This window comes from Oryctolagus cuniculus, chromosome 2, assembly GCF_964237555.1.
Source record: "Oryctolagus cuniculus chromosome 2, mOryCun1.1, whole genome shotgun sequence".
NCBI lineage: Eukaryota > Metazoa > Chordata > Mammalia > Lagomorpha > Leporidae > Oryctolagus > Oryctolagus cuniculus.
In genome coordinates, this window is record NC_091433.1 from 103151492 (window position 1) to 103166780 (window position 15289).

The window sequence follows — 15289 nt, forward strand, 5'->3', positions numbered from 1 at the left end:
CCGACCGGGACTAGAACCCGGTGTGCTGGCGCCGCAAGGCGGAGGATTAGCCTAGTGAGCTGCGGCTCCAGCCAAGTCAGAGAAATCTTGTTTCTGAGGCTGCTCTGAGGACTTCACTCTGGAGAATCATTTTCTGAGCCCCACAAGATCCCCAGGCTCCCCAAGCAGCCCCTCTGTTGCCTTGAGATGCCAAGGTCCTCCCCTAGGATCTCATGGTTGCCATGAACTCCTACTACCTCCTTGTTATATCAGAGTGCTTGAGTTCAAGATCTAGCTTTGCACTTGATTCAAGCTTAGTGGTAGTGTGCATCCTGGGAGCCAGCAGGTGATGGCTCAAGGAGTTTGGTCCCTGTCACCCACATAGGAAACCCAGATTGAGTTCCTGGGTCCTGGTTTCACTTTGGCTACTGCAAACATTTAGGGAGTGATGAGAACTAGTATTTGGATTCTCTCTCTTTCCCTCTATCTCTCCCTTTCTCTCTTTCTGTCTCTTTCCTTCTGTCTCTCTGCATTTCAAATGAATAAAGTTAATTAATTAAAAATTATCTAAAAACATTCAACATTCCACTAAGCATATTTCTGGGCAGCTCTGAGTATATTTATATAGCAGACATTCCACTAAGTCAATAAATAGAGCTCTATTTCAGCCTTACATTGTTTTGGTGAACAGTAACTAATTAAATAAAATTCCATAAGTGAATGTTTAGTATGTTTCTGGTTTTTTCTACTATAAGTAGATTGGTGATGAAAATCCTTGCCTCTGTATTGTCTCCTAATTATCAGACATATTTTTTAAAGATTTATTTATTTGAAAGTCAAAGTTACACAGAGAGAGAGAGAGAGAGAGAGATCTTCCATCAGTTGGTTCACTCCTCAAGTGGCTGCAATGGCTGGGGCTGGGCCAGGCTGAAACCGGGAGCCAGGAGCTTCATTTGGGTCTCCCACATGGGTGCAGGGGCCCAAACACTTGGACCATCTTCCACTGCTTTCCCAGGTGCATCAGCAGGGAGCTGGATCAGAAGTGGGGCAGCTGGGACTAGAACCAGCGCCTATGTGAGATGCCAGCACTGCAGACTGCAGCTTAATCTGCTGTGCCACAGAGCCCACCCCATCATACATCGTATAACAGAGTTTTAGACATGAAATTTCTCATCAAATGACGTGCTTATTTTAAATTTTGATATCTTTTTTTAAAGATTTATTTATTTATTTATATGAGAGGTAGAGTTATGGAGGGAGAGACAGAGAGAAAGGTCTTCTATCTGCTAGTTCACTAGTTCACTCCCCTAATGGCTGCAATGGCCAGAGCTGAGCCAATCTGAATCCAGGAACCAGGAGCTTCTTCTGGGACTCTCATGTGGGTGCAGGGGCCCAAGCACTTGGACCATCTTCTGCTGCTTTCCTGGGCCATTAGCAGAGAGCTGGATTGGAAGAGGAGCAGCTAGAACACAAACTGGTGCCCATATGGGATGCCGGCACTGCAGGCAGAGGCTTAACCTACTATGCCACAGCACCCACCCCTTGACAAACATTACTAAAACGCTGTATCAGTCAAGGTTAGTCAGGGTTCTCTGGGGAAAGAAAATCAGTGGAGACATATGAGAAAGATTTATCAAAAAGGATCGGCTCATTCAGTTCCAAAGACTGGCAAATCTTAAATCCACAGAGCCAACTGTTCAAGTTCAATGTTCAAGTTCAAAGACCAGTAGGCTACTGTGCAACCAGCAAGAGTTGATGTTCCAGTTTGAAGATACCACACAGGAGAAGTGCCTCTTTCTTGGGAGAAGGGTCAGCCTTGGTTCTACAAAAAGGAGGGCGATCTGCTTCACCACTCACCGATTCGAATGTCAATGTCATCCAAAGCCCCCTTCACAGAAGCACCCAGCATAGTGTTTGGACAAACATCTGAGTACCCCATGAGCCACTCAAGTTGACACATGAAGTTACCCATCACAACTGCATTCCAGAAACTTGGCCCAATCTCTCCCTGGGAGTTGCCGTTTGCCTCTGTGTCTCCAGCATCAGGCACTGCCTACCTTCTGATCTTTACCAAACTGAGAGGGAAAAATTATGTTTCAGATGTATTTTTTTTTTTAAGACAAAGCTACACAGCGAGGTAGAGACAGAGAGAGAGGTCTTCCATCTGCTGGTTCACTCCCCAATTGGCCGCAATGGCTGGAGCTGCGCCCGTCTGAAGCCAGGAGCCAGGAGCTTCTTCCGGGTCTCCCACAAGTGTGCAGGGGCCCAAGGACTTGGGCCATCTTCCACTGCTTTCCCAGGCCATAGCAGAGAGCTGGATCGGAAGTGGAGCAGCCAGGACTAGAACCGGTGCCCATATGGGATGCCGGCACTGCAGGCGGTGGCTTTACCCACTTTGCACAGCGCCAGTCCCAGTGATTCTTCGTATTCACGGCAGCGTGAAAGCACGGTGGTCAGCTGAAGCCATGCTCCAGTGTTTGAGTTTTCCCAGCCTGGTGACAGATGGCACAGACATTCTCAGAGCCATCATAAGATCAGGAGGGAACAGCTGGGTTAGCTTATTTTCTGTTGCTTTTCCAGATTACCCCAGACTAGATAACTTACAAACAAAGCAAGTTTATTTGACTTGAGGATCTGGAGGCTGGAAAACCCAAGATCAAAGGATTGTAGGTGGCGGGGACCCCTCTCCTGCTGAGTCACAGCATGATACAGCACACAGGAGCTAGACAGAGGGGACAGGAAGGGGCTGAGGCAGGACAAACCCCTTCACACAATAACAATGAACCCTTTCCCCAGATGATGACATTAATCTATGCATGAGGGCAGACACTTTGTGACCTAAAACCACCCCTTATTAGGCCCCACCTCCCAACACTGCTGCACTGGGCATTAAGTTTCCAACACAGGAGCTTCAAGGGACACATGCGAACCATAGCAACGTTTATTTATTTTTATTTAGTTGACAGAGTATGCTGTCACTAAGCTATGATGTTCGGCAGGTTAGTTGTATCAAGTGCATTTTCTACTGATGCTGTTTTCAGCTTATGGGTTTATGACAAGCCCAGGAGCACCTGTATAGGTTTTCTGCCGCTAATTTTTGTGTGGTCCAATTCAACACTTTACTCCATAGTTTCGGTCTTCCATGTCCTCCTTTTTCCTTGAGACGATGAAAACATTCCACTGGATGAGTTTCAGTGTCTGACAACTGGGAAGACATCAGCTTCCAGGTTCAGAAACGCTGCGTGGTTTACGTGTTAACTGTGTACTCCGCAGCCTCCTTGCCAGGGGGACCCGTTTCCAGCTCCACTTCTAAGTTCTCTTCGTAGTGCTAAAGGGACCTTCCTTCTCCGTGTGGTGGTGGAAGCTCTTGGCCAGGCCAGTGCGGGAGCTTGGGTTACCAGCTAGGCGCCAGGAGTATCGTTGACGTGATCACAGAAAATAAACATTAGTTATCATGGCGACAGCTGTGTGGCTGTGCTTCCCGGAGCCCTTCCTCGCTCGGGTCCATGTGCCTGTAGCTGCACACATGTACTAAGCAAGAGCCAGTGCCTGTGACCACAGCCTGAAAAGCTTGCCCTCCTGGGATGCAGAGCCGCTGGTCGATTTTTTGTTTCTTTGTTTTTAAACAGTTTTATCTACAGGAGAAAAGAGTTTCTAAACTGTTCTAGATCCGAACTTTTAATTCAACTACGCAAAGCTAAGACGTGGCTACCGATAAAACAGGGCGATTAAAAGTCGCGGGGCGGTGGGGGCGGGGGGGGGGTCAGGAATGGATGGTGAAAGAGGATCTCATGTGGCAATCTCTCAAGGGGTGGGGGCAATGGGCCTTCGGGGGGAATAAAAAGCCACAGTGAGAAATGAATACCTTGGATTGTGTGCAGTAACACAGCACCTTTCCAACTGCGACACTCTGGTAAGTGAATGCGAGACCAGTGAAACAGCCCGCGTGCATTGTTGCTGGATACAGTAGGGCTTCCGTGGCACAAGGGGTCTTTTTAAAATTCATGGAAGATGCATATCATGAAAAAATAAAAACTATGCAAGGATTTTAAATATTTTTGGCACTAAAACAAACATCTTTTAACCCATTTTCCATGAACTTTTGAAGCAGAGTTTTCCTCTAATTGGCATGACTTGTCAGTGTGATGGATCAAACGAACATCTAGCTCCCGGGTCTGCTCCTGTTCCCATTTCTGCTGTGTGGCTACTCTTTGATATACATTTAGCTGATTTACCTTCTCTGAAGTTCCACCCACTGGGGATTCAGGCTAAGTAAAGAATTCACCTGCTCAAAGCACTGCTCTCTGGTCTTGGAAGACACTAAACTCACTTCTGACAAAAAGATAAATCAAGTCCATCCATATAATAGGAATACATTTTAAATTGATGTTCCCAGACACTTGTATGTAATAGGGCTGTATTGTAAATCTGTCATCCACTATCTACAAGCTTTTTAAAAATTTTTTATTTATTATTTGCATTTTTTTGAAAGAGAAACAGTGAGACAAGACAGAGGTCTTCTACACAGCCTTTCAAATAAAATAAAAATTAATCAATGATTAAAAGAAAAAGCAGCAGGTGATGGCTCAAGTACTTGGGTCCCTGCCACCCACCTGGGAAACCTGGATTGAGTTCCAGGCTCCTGGCTTTGGCCTGGCCCAGCCCAAGATGTTGCAGGCATTTGGGTAGAAACAGTTTTACAAGCCTAAAGAAGAAAATCCAATGTGCTTCAAGTAATTTCAACAGAGGGAATTTCATCTAGGCACTGGGTACCCGGGCACTTGGAGAGGCCACTTGGGGAGGAAACCACTGCTGGTGGCCTGGGCACTGGGATCATTCAACAGGAGCTTGAACCATGGCAAGAGCCGCCTCTGGGCCAAAGACCCTGAAAAATGGAGAGAGACACCTGTTTCTGGCTTCCTCCCTGCTAGCCTTCCCCAGCATGCAGTCTGAAGTCCAGAGCAGGAGAGGGAACTGTTGAGAAGGAAACCCAAGAGAAAAAAAGCCCAGAGCCAGGGGCCAGCCTCGTGCTCTGGATGAATGCAGACCAGAGGATGTGGAGGGAGGAGCTGTTGTTTGGCCTGGCAGTTAGAACACCAGAATCCCATATCTGCATTTGCATCTTGGCTTCTGCTCCTGATTCCAGCTTCCTGGTTATGTGGCCCCGTGGGAGATAGCAGTGCAAGGTCAAGTATATAGGTCTCTGCCAAGTATCTGAATCAAGTTCCTGGCTCCTGGCTTTGGCCTGACCCAGTCTCAGCCATTTTGGCAACTGGGGAGTAAACCAGAGGATGGAAGATCTCTCACTCTCTGCTCCCTCTCTCCCTCTGCCTCTTAAGTAAATAAATAAATACAATTTTAAAGGTTACCCTGAAGTGCAGAAAACAAAAAGAGGATTGGGGAGTGGAGGCTGTGCCAAGAGCTCCCTGGGAATGGTGTCCACATTTCTCCCCAGCTCTCCCATCAGGCCTTGGGGCAATGGGTGCCACTACACAGGTCCAGTACACGGGACTGAATGAGAAGACTGTCACAGCTGCCCTCCCTGTATGCCCACTCAGGCATAGCTGTTAAGACAATGCCTCCGGCACTATACCTTACACAGATTGCTGGGTGTTCCCCAAATGGCGCTGGCGACTTCAGGAACAAAGAAAGCAGTAGTTCCTGCGTGCCTGCATTCTAGACTGACATCCATACCTGCTCATTTACTTGAAAGGCAGAGTGACAGAAAGAGGGGGAGCAGACACACACACACACACACACACACACAAAATGATCTTCTGTCTGCTAACACTCCCAAGATGCCCTCAACAGCTGGGACTGCGCCAAGCCAAAATCAGGAGCCAGGAACTCTGTCTGGGTCTCCCATGGAGGTGGTGGGAACTCAAGTTCTTGAGCCATCATTCACCCCCGCCCCCGCCCTCGGTGTATTAACAAGAGGCTGGATAGGCAGCACAAAGCAGTCAGGACTAAAACCAGGCAGTCCGTTATGGGATGCGGGTATCCCAAACAGGGGCTTAACCTGTTGTGTCTCAACATTCATCCCAGGAAGATTTCGGCTCATGCTGTAACACGGTGGAGTCTCAAAGACACTACTCTAAGTGAAACAAGCCGGTTACAAAAAGACAAATACTTCGAGATTCCATCTAGAGGAGGTAACTGGAATAGTCAAGTTCATAGGTGGTTGGAAGGCTGGGGGGTGTGGAGGGGAGGGAAATGGGGAGTGGGTGTTGAACGAGTTTCAGTTTGGGAAGACAGATTCTAGAGATGAATGGTGGTGATGGCTGCTTAGCAGTGCGAATGTGCTTTGTGCTATGGAGCCACACACTTCAAAGGGTAAATTTTGTGTTATGTATATTTTACCCTAATTTTAAAACAATTAAAAATGTTTTTGAAAGTCTTTATTTATTTGCAGTTTTCCTCCTAACCCTGCGTCCCTAAGTCTGGGCGTTTTGGGATCATTTAGAACTTTTTTTTTTAACTTTTATTTAATGAATATAAATTTCCAAAGTACGATTTATGGATTACAATGGCTTCCCCCACATACCGTCCCTCCCACCCACTACCCTCCCCTTTCCCACTCCCTCATTTAAAACTTTTACAAATGCAACCTGAGTCAGAAGGCTGTGGTTTGAGTGACGCATAAAACTATCTCGCGTCACCTGGTTACCTGGGTCCTTTGAAGCCAGGTGACGCTGTCCTTAATCCTGAGCACATTCAGCTGAGTGAGTGTCTCTGCGGAGAGCGGAGCCAGCCAGCGGAAGCCGCCTGTCACCCTCAAGGGCAGTCAGAGGAGGATCAAACACTTGAGTCATCTAGGAAAGAGGACTCCAGCTCATCTGATAGCTGAGGGACAGGACAGCGGCACAGGCACAGGACAGCACGGGACTCGTGGACTCTCGCGCTTAGTTCCCATTCTTTTGATTACCAGAGTGAGCGGAAGTGAAGTCTAAACTTGTGGAGAAGCATCTGCCCGCGGGAGTTGCCTGGAGCATGGTCTGCTCCCTTCTGTCTCCATCTTTTCCTGAGTCCAGCTGTAGGGTGTCAGCCCCTTGAGGACACCAAGTGGCACTCAGGAAAACGAAAGCGATGAGCAGTTGGTGCTGCAGTTAAGACAACCACATCCCACACGGGAGTGCCCAGGTTCGATGCCCGCCTCCGGCTCTTGATTCCAGCTTCCTGTTTGTTTGTTTATTTATTTTTCTTAAGAGGTTTATTTATTTATTTGAAAGGCAGAGTTACAAAGAGGCAGAGAGAGAGAGAGAGAGCTCTTCCATCCACTGATTTACTCCTCAGTTGGTCGCAACTGCCGGAGCTGTGCCCATCCGAAGCCAGGAGCCAGGAGCTTCTTGCAGGTCTCCAAAGGGAGGGTGCATGGGCCCAAAGACTTGAGCCATCGTCTGCTGCTTTTCCAGAGCACAGCAGAGAGCTGGATCGGAAGTGGAGCGGCTGGGACTCGAACTGATGCCCATATGGGATGCCAGCACTGCAGGCTGTGGCTTTCACCCTCACCCAGTTCGCAATACACCAGAATCTGGAAGTGTCATACATACCGTGGGTGCCAGACAGTCAGCGACAGCCACACCAGCAGCAGCAGCAGTGTGGACACTCCCCACTCCTTGGAGACCCACACCCCTCCGCTTCCTTCACATCTTTGGTGGGGCAAAGGCTGGGACGAGAGCGTAGGAGTGATTCTTTCTCTAGCCCCTTCCAAGGAACACAGTTGGTCTTTCTCCTCTGCTCTTGTCAGAGTTTGTCTTGGTCTGTTTCCGGGCTACCCTAACAGAATACTATAAATTGGACACTTTATAAATAACGCTCATGAAAGTTTCTTTGGCTCCTGGTTCTGGGAGCTGGGAGTTTATGATCGGGAGTGGCCTGTGGGGAGGGGCCTCCCCGGGGGTGTTGTAGCATCATGGAGACACCACATAGGAAGCCAGATGACAGAGAGCAAGATGGGTTCAACTGACTTTTTATTTTTTATAGATTTATTTATTTATTTGAAAGTCAGAGTTACAGAGAGAAAGAGAGAAGAGGCAGGGAGAGAGAGAGAGGTCTTCCATCCGCTGATTCACTCCCCAGATGGCCCAACGGCTAGGGCTGCACCAATCCGAAGCCAGGAGCCAGGAGCATCTTCTGGGTCTCCCACGCAGGTGCAGGGGCCCAAGCACTTGGGCCATCCTCCACTGCTTTGCCAGGGCATAGTAGAGAGCTGGATCAGAAGTGCAGCAGCCGGATTTCGAACTGGCACCCATATAGGATGCTGGCACTGCAGGTGGCAGCTTTACTTGCTACACCACAGTGCCAACCCCTCAACTGACTTCTATAAGAAGTCCACTCTTTTATTTTTAAGATTTATTAATTTTTATGTGAAAGGCAGAGTTACAGAGAGAGAGAGAGAAAGAGAGAGAGAAAGAAATCCTCCATCCACTGATTCACTCCCCAAATGGCCACATTGGCCAGGGCCCGGCTGAGCTGAAGCCAGGAGCCAGGGGCTTCACTGGGGTCTCTCACATGTGTGCAGAGACCCAAGCACTTGAGCCATCTTCTGCTTTCCTAGGCACATTAGCAGGAGGCCGGATGGGAAGTGGAGTAGCCGGGACTTGAACTGGTGCCCCTGTGGGGTGCTGGACATACAGGCAGCAGCTTACCTGCTGCACCACAGCGCCAGCCCCAGAAATCCACCCTTGAGAGGATGACATCAATCTGTGAAGGCAGAGCGCTCCCCACTTACTCACTTCTTAGAGGTCCAACCTCCCTGCACTGTTGTTTGAGGACTGCTTCCAAACATGAACTCTGGGGGACACACTCCAAGCAAGGCAGAGGCGGAGTATGAAAGAAGGAGAGCTCCAACCAGAGACAAAGGTGAGGGCAGCACTTAGCGGCAGCAACAAGGGACAGAGCAGGACCCTGCAGTAGGCTCCCGTGGGAGGCATCACAGCCCAGGACAACGGGGCCAGGAGAAAGGCCCCACGTGGAGAGGGATCCTGATCGAAGCGTCAGCTTCCCCGGAGGGAGCCGGGCACAGCCACCTTGCAGCAGCCTTGCAGGCACCTGAGAACCAGACCTGGCCCTCCTCCTGCATTTGGATCCGTAGCTAGCTCCTCCCACCGGCCAATCCCAACCGGAAACCAGACAGCGAAGGAGCTCACTGTCCCTTGGGCATGCAGCAAAGGCAAGAAGAGCAGCAAGCAGAGATTCCGGGGGTCTCCTCCCCAGGAGGTGCCAGCATCACCCCTGGGGGATGGAGAGGGGTTGGGCTTTCCTGATGACCCCACTGTATAATCACTGTAAGTGGATGTAGAATTAGAATCCTCTTGAGGCTTCATACCTCACTGGCTGATGGGGTTGGGGTGTTGGCCGTAGTGATTAAGCCGCAGCTTGGGATGCCCGCCACATCAAAGCAAAGTGTTTGAGTCCTGTTTCCACTCTCTATTCAAGCTTCCTCCTAATGTGCACCCTGGGAGGAGCAGGGGTTGGGTCAAGCATTGGATCCTTGCCACCCATGTGGGAGACTAGGATGGAGTTTCAGCTGAACTCGGCTGAAATAAGCAAGACTCTCATGAGAACTGCTTTCCGAGGGCACGCCCCTAATGACCTATGACCCCCTATTAGGTTCTACTTCCTGGATACCATAATTAAAGCAGTTCGCCACCTTTAATGCATCAACCATTAACATTAATCCATTAACTGTTGATATAAGATTTGGGGGCTTAACCATCGGCTCGCGTTCAAATCGTGTTCAAACCCTGACACTCAGCGAGCCTGTGTGTTCCAATTCCCCCTGGTCTCTCTGTGTAGCATTCCTTCCTCCCAGGTAGGGAGCAGAACCACTTCTGGAACGGGGTCTGACGATCCACGGACAGAGAAGGTAGGCCAGAGAATTTCTTTGTGGGTGGTTCTCACACAGAAAGCCAGAAGAGAGCTCTGGTACCCCTTCTAGGTTTCATGGCTGGCTTGGAGGGAAAGGGATTCAGAGTTCCGTGTTCCACCTTGGGCAAGGGGGCATTCTAGTTTCTGTGGCTTGCTTTGGAGAGAATGAGGGATGAAACGGGAAGACAGGAGGTCAGAGAGAAACTCCACTTCTGAGGTTTTGTTTTGGGGTATCCCTCGCTAAGCACTAACAGCAAGAGACTTTACCACGACCCTGAGGTTCCAATCATTCTTGGGTTACTTCCCGGATGGGGGAACTTGGTGCATTTCAATACCCAAACAAGTTCAAACAAAAGGCAGAGGTGCCTGGCTTCTGTCACACCTGCAAATGGCAGTGCTGTTCTTCAGGCTGAAACTGTCCAGAGCTGTCCCGGATGTATTTACACTATCGGACACTTATGCAGCCGTTCTCGCCTGTTTATTGTTCTGGGAAGTGAGGAAGGAATGTTTACACGGGGGTTTCAGTTATAGCAAATGGAGTGATTAGGCGAGGAGAGACATTCGGTTGACCGCAAAGCTGGGCTTTCGCTCCCAGCTTCTGCAGATGGACACGTGGCAGTCAGCATATGTCATAAACCACTTAGAGTTCTGCACTCGGAAGAGGTGACGCAGGCCCGCGTCCCTCCTTCCTGAAGCTCAATTCTGTCCGGGCTTCCAGCCACAGCACTAAGTGCTTCTCTTCTGTCCTCTCTGAAAATATTCATCTGGGGCGGAAGTGTAGGGCGGAAAGGTGTAATCCCAACCCTTGCCATTACAAGGGTCACAGCTGACACTACTATGACAAAAGACAGATCAACAAGAGAAAAGCACTACAAACTTATTTACTCAAAGCTTTGGACAAGGCAGGAAACCTCCAGATGACTACCTAAAGGCCCAGGGAATCCTGTGTTTTGTGCCTAAGTTCAAGTGAAGCAGAGACAACCATGTCGAAATGTGATTGGACCAAGGGGACGAGCAAGCAGTAATGGACTGGGAAGGCCCCATGTACTCAGACTCTTCCTGGCTTCTGTGTGCACCAAGCCTTCCACCCAGGAATGACCCCACTGGAATGAGGGTCTCCCGGGGTGAGGGGGGAAGGAAGGGAGTGACATATCTAGGTTCTATGGCTAGCTTTCAAGGAAAGGAAATATAGCTTTTGTGAGCTACCTTGGGGAAGAGGAATTATGGTTCCTATGGCTTGCTTTGTGGGGAGAGAGGGGAGCAGGAGACAGGAGGTCAAGAGAAGGAGAGAGAGGGATTTTGCTTCTTCCATCTCCTTTAGTTTACTGTTGCCTGCACCCTGAAAGTGCCATACTTCAGGGTATCCTCTGCTGAGCCCTAAAGAAACAGACCTATCTCCCTCCAGCTAGGGGCAGGTACAACAGCTCCCAACCCATTCCTAATTTATGGAGGCAAGGAGAAAAAGACAGTTCCGGAAGCCAACAAGCAGGTGGGGTAGAAGGAAGGGAGAGACACCAGGCCTCACCGACTCCTGTGACAGAGCAGAAGCACCAGTGTTCATGGCCGATTCAGCTATGGGCCCTGGGGTTGCACTGGGTAAGCCACTACCTGTAATGCTGGCATCCATATCAGAGCACTGGTTCGAGCCCCAGCTCTGCCACTTCCAATCCAACTCCTTGCTATCGAGGCTGGGAAGGCAGTGGATGATGGTTCAAGTCTGTGGTCACCCATGTGGGAGACCAGGATGGAGTTCAGGGCTCCTAGATTCAACCTGGCCCAACCCAAGCCATGGTGGCTATTTGGGGGAATGAACCAGCCAGTGGAAGATGTCTCTGTGTCTCTCCCTCTCTCCCTCAGCCTTTCAAATAAATAAAAGTGAAAAGTGAAAAGCAAAGTGCTTATTCCAGATCTGTCTTTGGGTTTTGGTCTCCAAGTCCTTGGACCTCATGGGCTTTGCTTGAGGATTCTGTGAAACAAGCTAGGACCACATCCATGCCCTGTGCCACCCCCTGGCGTGCCCAGACCTGGCCCTTCTGCTGATTCAGGTCTGTCTTCCACCATCACCTCCCAACCATCCCCAAGGCTGTGGGGCTGAGTCAGCACAGAGCAGTGCTGACTCATCATCAAAAAGCGTGGCTACTATTACAGACCACAAAGTGCCATCGCCAAATATGACCGAAAAGTGACGCCTCTGAAAGACACACGTCCATCCAGAAAGGAAATCTCTGTTGCAAGCAGGCTCTCTCCCTGTCTGCACCAGGAAGAGAAGGCCAACTGCCTCCCAGGACATGCAGTGGAGTTGGCACTGCTGGGCTTTGGGAAGCAAAACTCCAAAGAATGGCACTGGGCCTTGCTCTCTGGTCTTCTCCTGCCCTCTTGTCTCCTGCTGCGCTTTGTCCCCCACAAGGCAGCCATAGACACTAGGATTTCTGGGCTAGCATTGTGGAGCCGCAAAGTAAGCACCACCTGTAAGGCTGATTCGAGTCCTGGCTGCTCCACTTCCAACCCAGCTTCCTGCTAATGTTCCGAGGAAGGCTGGCTTTGGCCTGGCCCAGATATGGTTGTTGTAGCCATTTGGGCAAAGAACCAGATCTTTCTGTGTGTGTGTGTGTGTGTGTGTGTCTGCCTTTTCAATAAATAAAAAAGATAGAGAATCAAAAGAAACTAGAATTTCTCTCCCCTATGGCAGGTCATAGAAATTAGAGCCTCTTTCTCCATAACCAGCCATAGGCCTGAAACCTATACTCGAATCTCCCCAACCTTTCTGTCTTGCAGTTGGCCATAAAGAAATCCCCTGGCCTGCCTTGCTGGAGAGTAGGATGGCAAGAAAGGTCCTACCCCATTCCTGGAGGAAGGAACGCTGCCCAGAGGCCCTGCCTGGGCCTCAGTCCCCTGCATCAGCCCGCACCCTTTTCCAAGCGCCTTTCTACAAGGCTGCTCCTGCTTCACAGACCCTGAGCAGCAACACGGACGGCTCAGCCTGAGTCTTTGGCTCTGCGATCTAAATCGTCTGGGCACATAAAACTCAGATTGCTTGAAGTTGCTGTGTTTTTCTCCTGTGAACCTGTCTCTTGTTACAGGGTCTCGGCCATGAATCCTTACAATGGGCAGGAAGGAGACCACCTTTTCCTCCGTGACGGGACCAACTCACACCTGCAGAGCCAGTCTTGCCCAAGTGCCCCCCCCCCATCTCCACAAAGCCCAGTTTCCCCATGCCCTTCTCATTTTGTGTCAGAAAACAATGGCAGTTAAACCTGAGGTTCCACAGCGTTAAGTCTGCTCTAGAGAGCACCTCATCTCTCTATCCTGCAAGATTCCTGTTATTTAACCTCTTTTGCTTTCCTCTTGTTAATCTGCCTATGGTTCTGGGAGGTCCCAGCTAAGAAATCTTGAAGAGCAGGGAGATCATTGTTTTTCCTCCCCTACCCTTCAGGGAGGCTGTTTCTAGAAATCAAGAAAGGACCCAACAAGCTGATAAATCCTTCCAGAAGGTTCCTTGTTACATGGGCTTGGGGCTGGAGGTTCCCGCTTGTTGCCAGGCACCTGTAGCCCATCACAGAAGGTTATAACAGCCAGTCCTGCAACGAAAGAGAGGTGAAGCTGGCGCCACGGCTCACTAGGCTAATCCTCCACGTTGCAGCGCCGGCACACCGGGTTCTAGTCCCGGTCAGGGTGCCGGATTCTGTCCCGGTTGCCCCTCTTCCAGGCCAGCTCTCTGCTGTGGCCAGGGAGTGCAGTGGAGGATGGCCCAAGTGCTTGGGCCCTGCACCCCATGGGAGACCAGGAGAAGCACCTGGCTCCTGCCTTCAGATCAGCGCGGTGCACCGGCCGTAGCGCGCCAGCTGCGGCGACCATTGGAAGGTGAACCAACGGCAAAAGGAAGACCTTTCGCTCTGTCTCTCTCTCTCACTGTCCACTCTGCCTGTCAAAAATAAAAAAAAAAAAAAAGAGAGAGAGAGAGAGGTGAGTGTGAGAAGCAGGAGCAGCTGATTGGATCAGTTTTAGCGGCGTGGGAGTCTTCGCACTGAGGACTCAAAGACTCAGGAGGAGCTGTCTCCGTGCAACGTGGCTGGACAAGGGGCTCACTGCAATGTAGGAGACCGAGGGCGCCCGCAGCCTTCCTTCCTTGTGGGTGTGGGGCAGGGTCCCTTCTGGAACTGGGGGGGGGGGGTGTCATGGCAGGTCTGAGAATTTCTTCACAGCCAGCTCCAGAAAGGGTGAGAGAGAGGAGTGTCTGTAGGCTGTTGCGGCTTGCACACAGCGTCTCTATGGCTGCCTCGGTGGAAGCCGAGGTCTCTTCACTTTGGGTATCAATTCCCTGAGCCGGGAGCCAGCAGGTCGGAATTAGAAGCTGGCATGCGGAACCAGAGCAGAAGGAAGTCAGGGCCACGGTGGTGGGGAGGAGGGGAGGGGGTAGGGGGTGGGCGGTTGCCTCCTCCCCGATTTAGGACCCCAGCCTGCAGGCTCCGCCTCCAGCTAGATCTGCTGCAGATGTCCTCAGGGCACCGCGACCCAACACAAAAGCTCCCAAGCTACCCCGCTGTGCCTTAGGCCAGGTCTGGTCCACAGAGCGGGCAAACCCAGGCCAGGGTCTGCATGCGATTTAGGGCCCTCCCTACCGACTACTCCAGGAACCAGGCTGGGAGGCGCCGCCCCTCCCCCAGTTACACCTCTCCGTGCGCTCTGAGGGAGGGCATCCCTCGGAATCCCAGGCAGGTCTGGAGTTCATCACTTAAGTGAAAAAGAAGTTAAAAATGACCAAGACATCCTGAGAAAACACACACCCTTTAAATAGGACCTGAACGTTTATCCCAGGTAGACAACAAACTGGGTGCTTTCAGGTCAGAGAAGAGTAACCTGGAGTGACAGAAATAACTTTGAATTATTATTACCTATATCACACAAAGTGTCTCATCCCTCCTTCTCTTTAGGGGCTTTCTTCCCCCTCCCTCCCTCCCTCCCTGCCTTCCCGCCTTCCCCCATACACTCCGAAATCCCAGGAAGCTCAAGTTCCTTATATAAATCTCTGCAGCGTTTGCATACAACCTATGCATGCCTTCCTATGGGCTTTAAGTCATCTCTAGATTGCTTGTAATACCTAATACAACATAAATGCTATATAAACAGTTGTCACACTGTGTTGTTTAGGCATTGATGACATGATAAAAGCGTTTCCAGTTGCATTATAAGTGTGTGTGTGTGTGTGTGTTTAGTCCCCAGTTGTTTGACTCTGGAATGTGGAATTGTGGAGTAGGAGGGGCAACCGTATCCCTGTCAGGGGAAGGGCTACTCCAAGATAACCTTTATTCCCTGGAGGCTTTTACCTGCACAAGATTATCTGAAATTTATTTTTATCTATTTGTTTTCATTTTTCTTTGGAAGGCAGAGAGACAGAGAGACCATTCAGCCACTCAGATGCTCACAACAGCCAGGGCTGAGC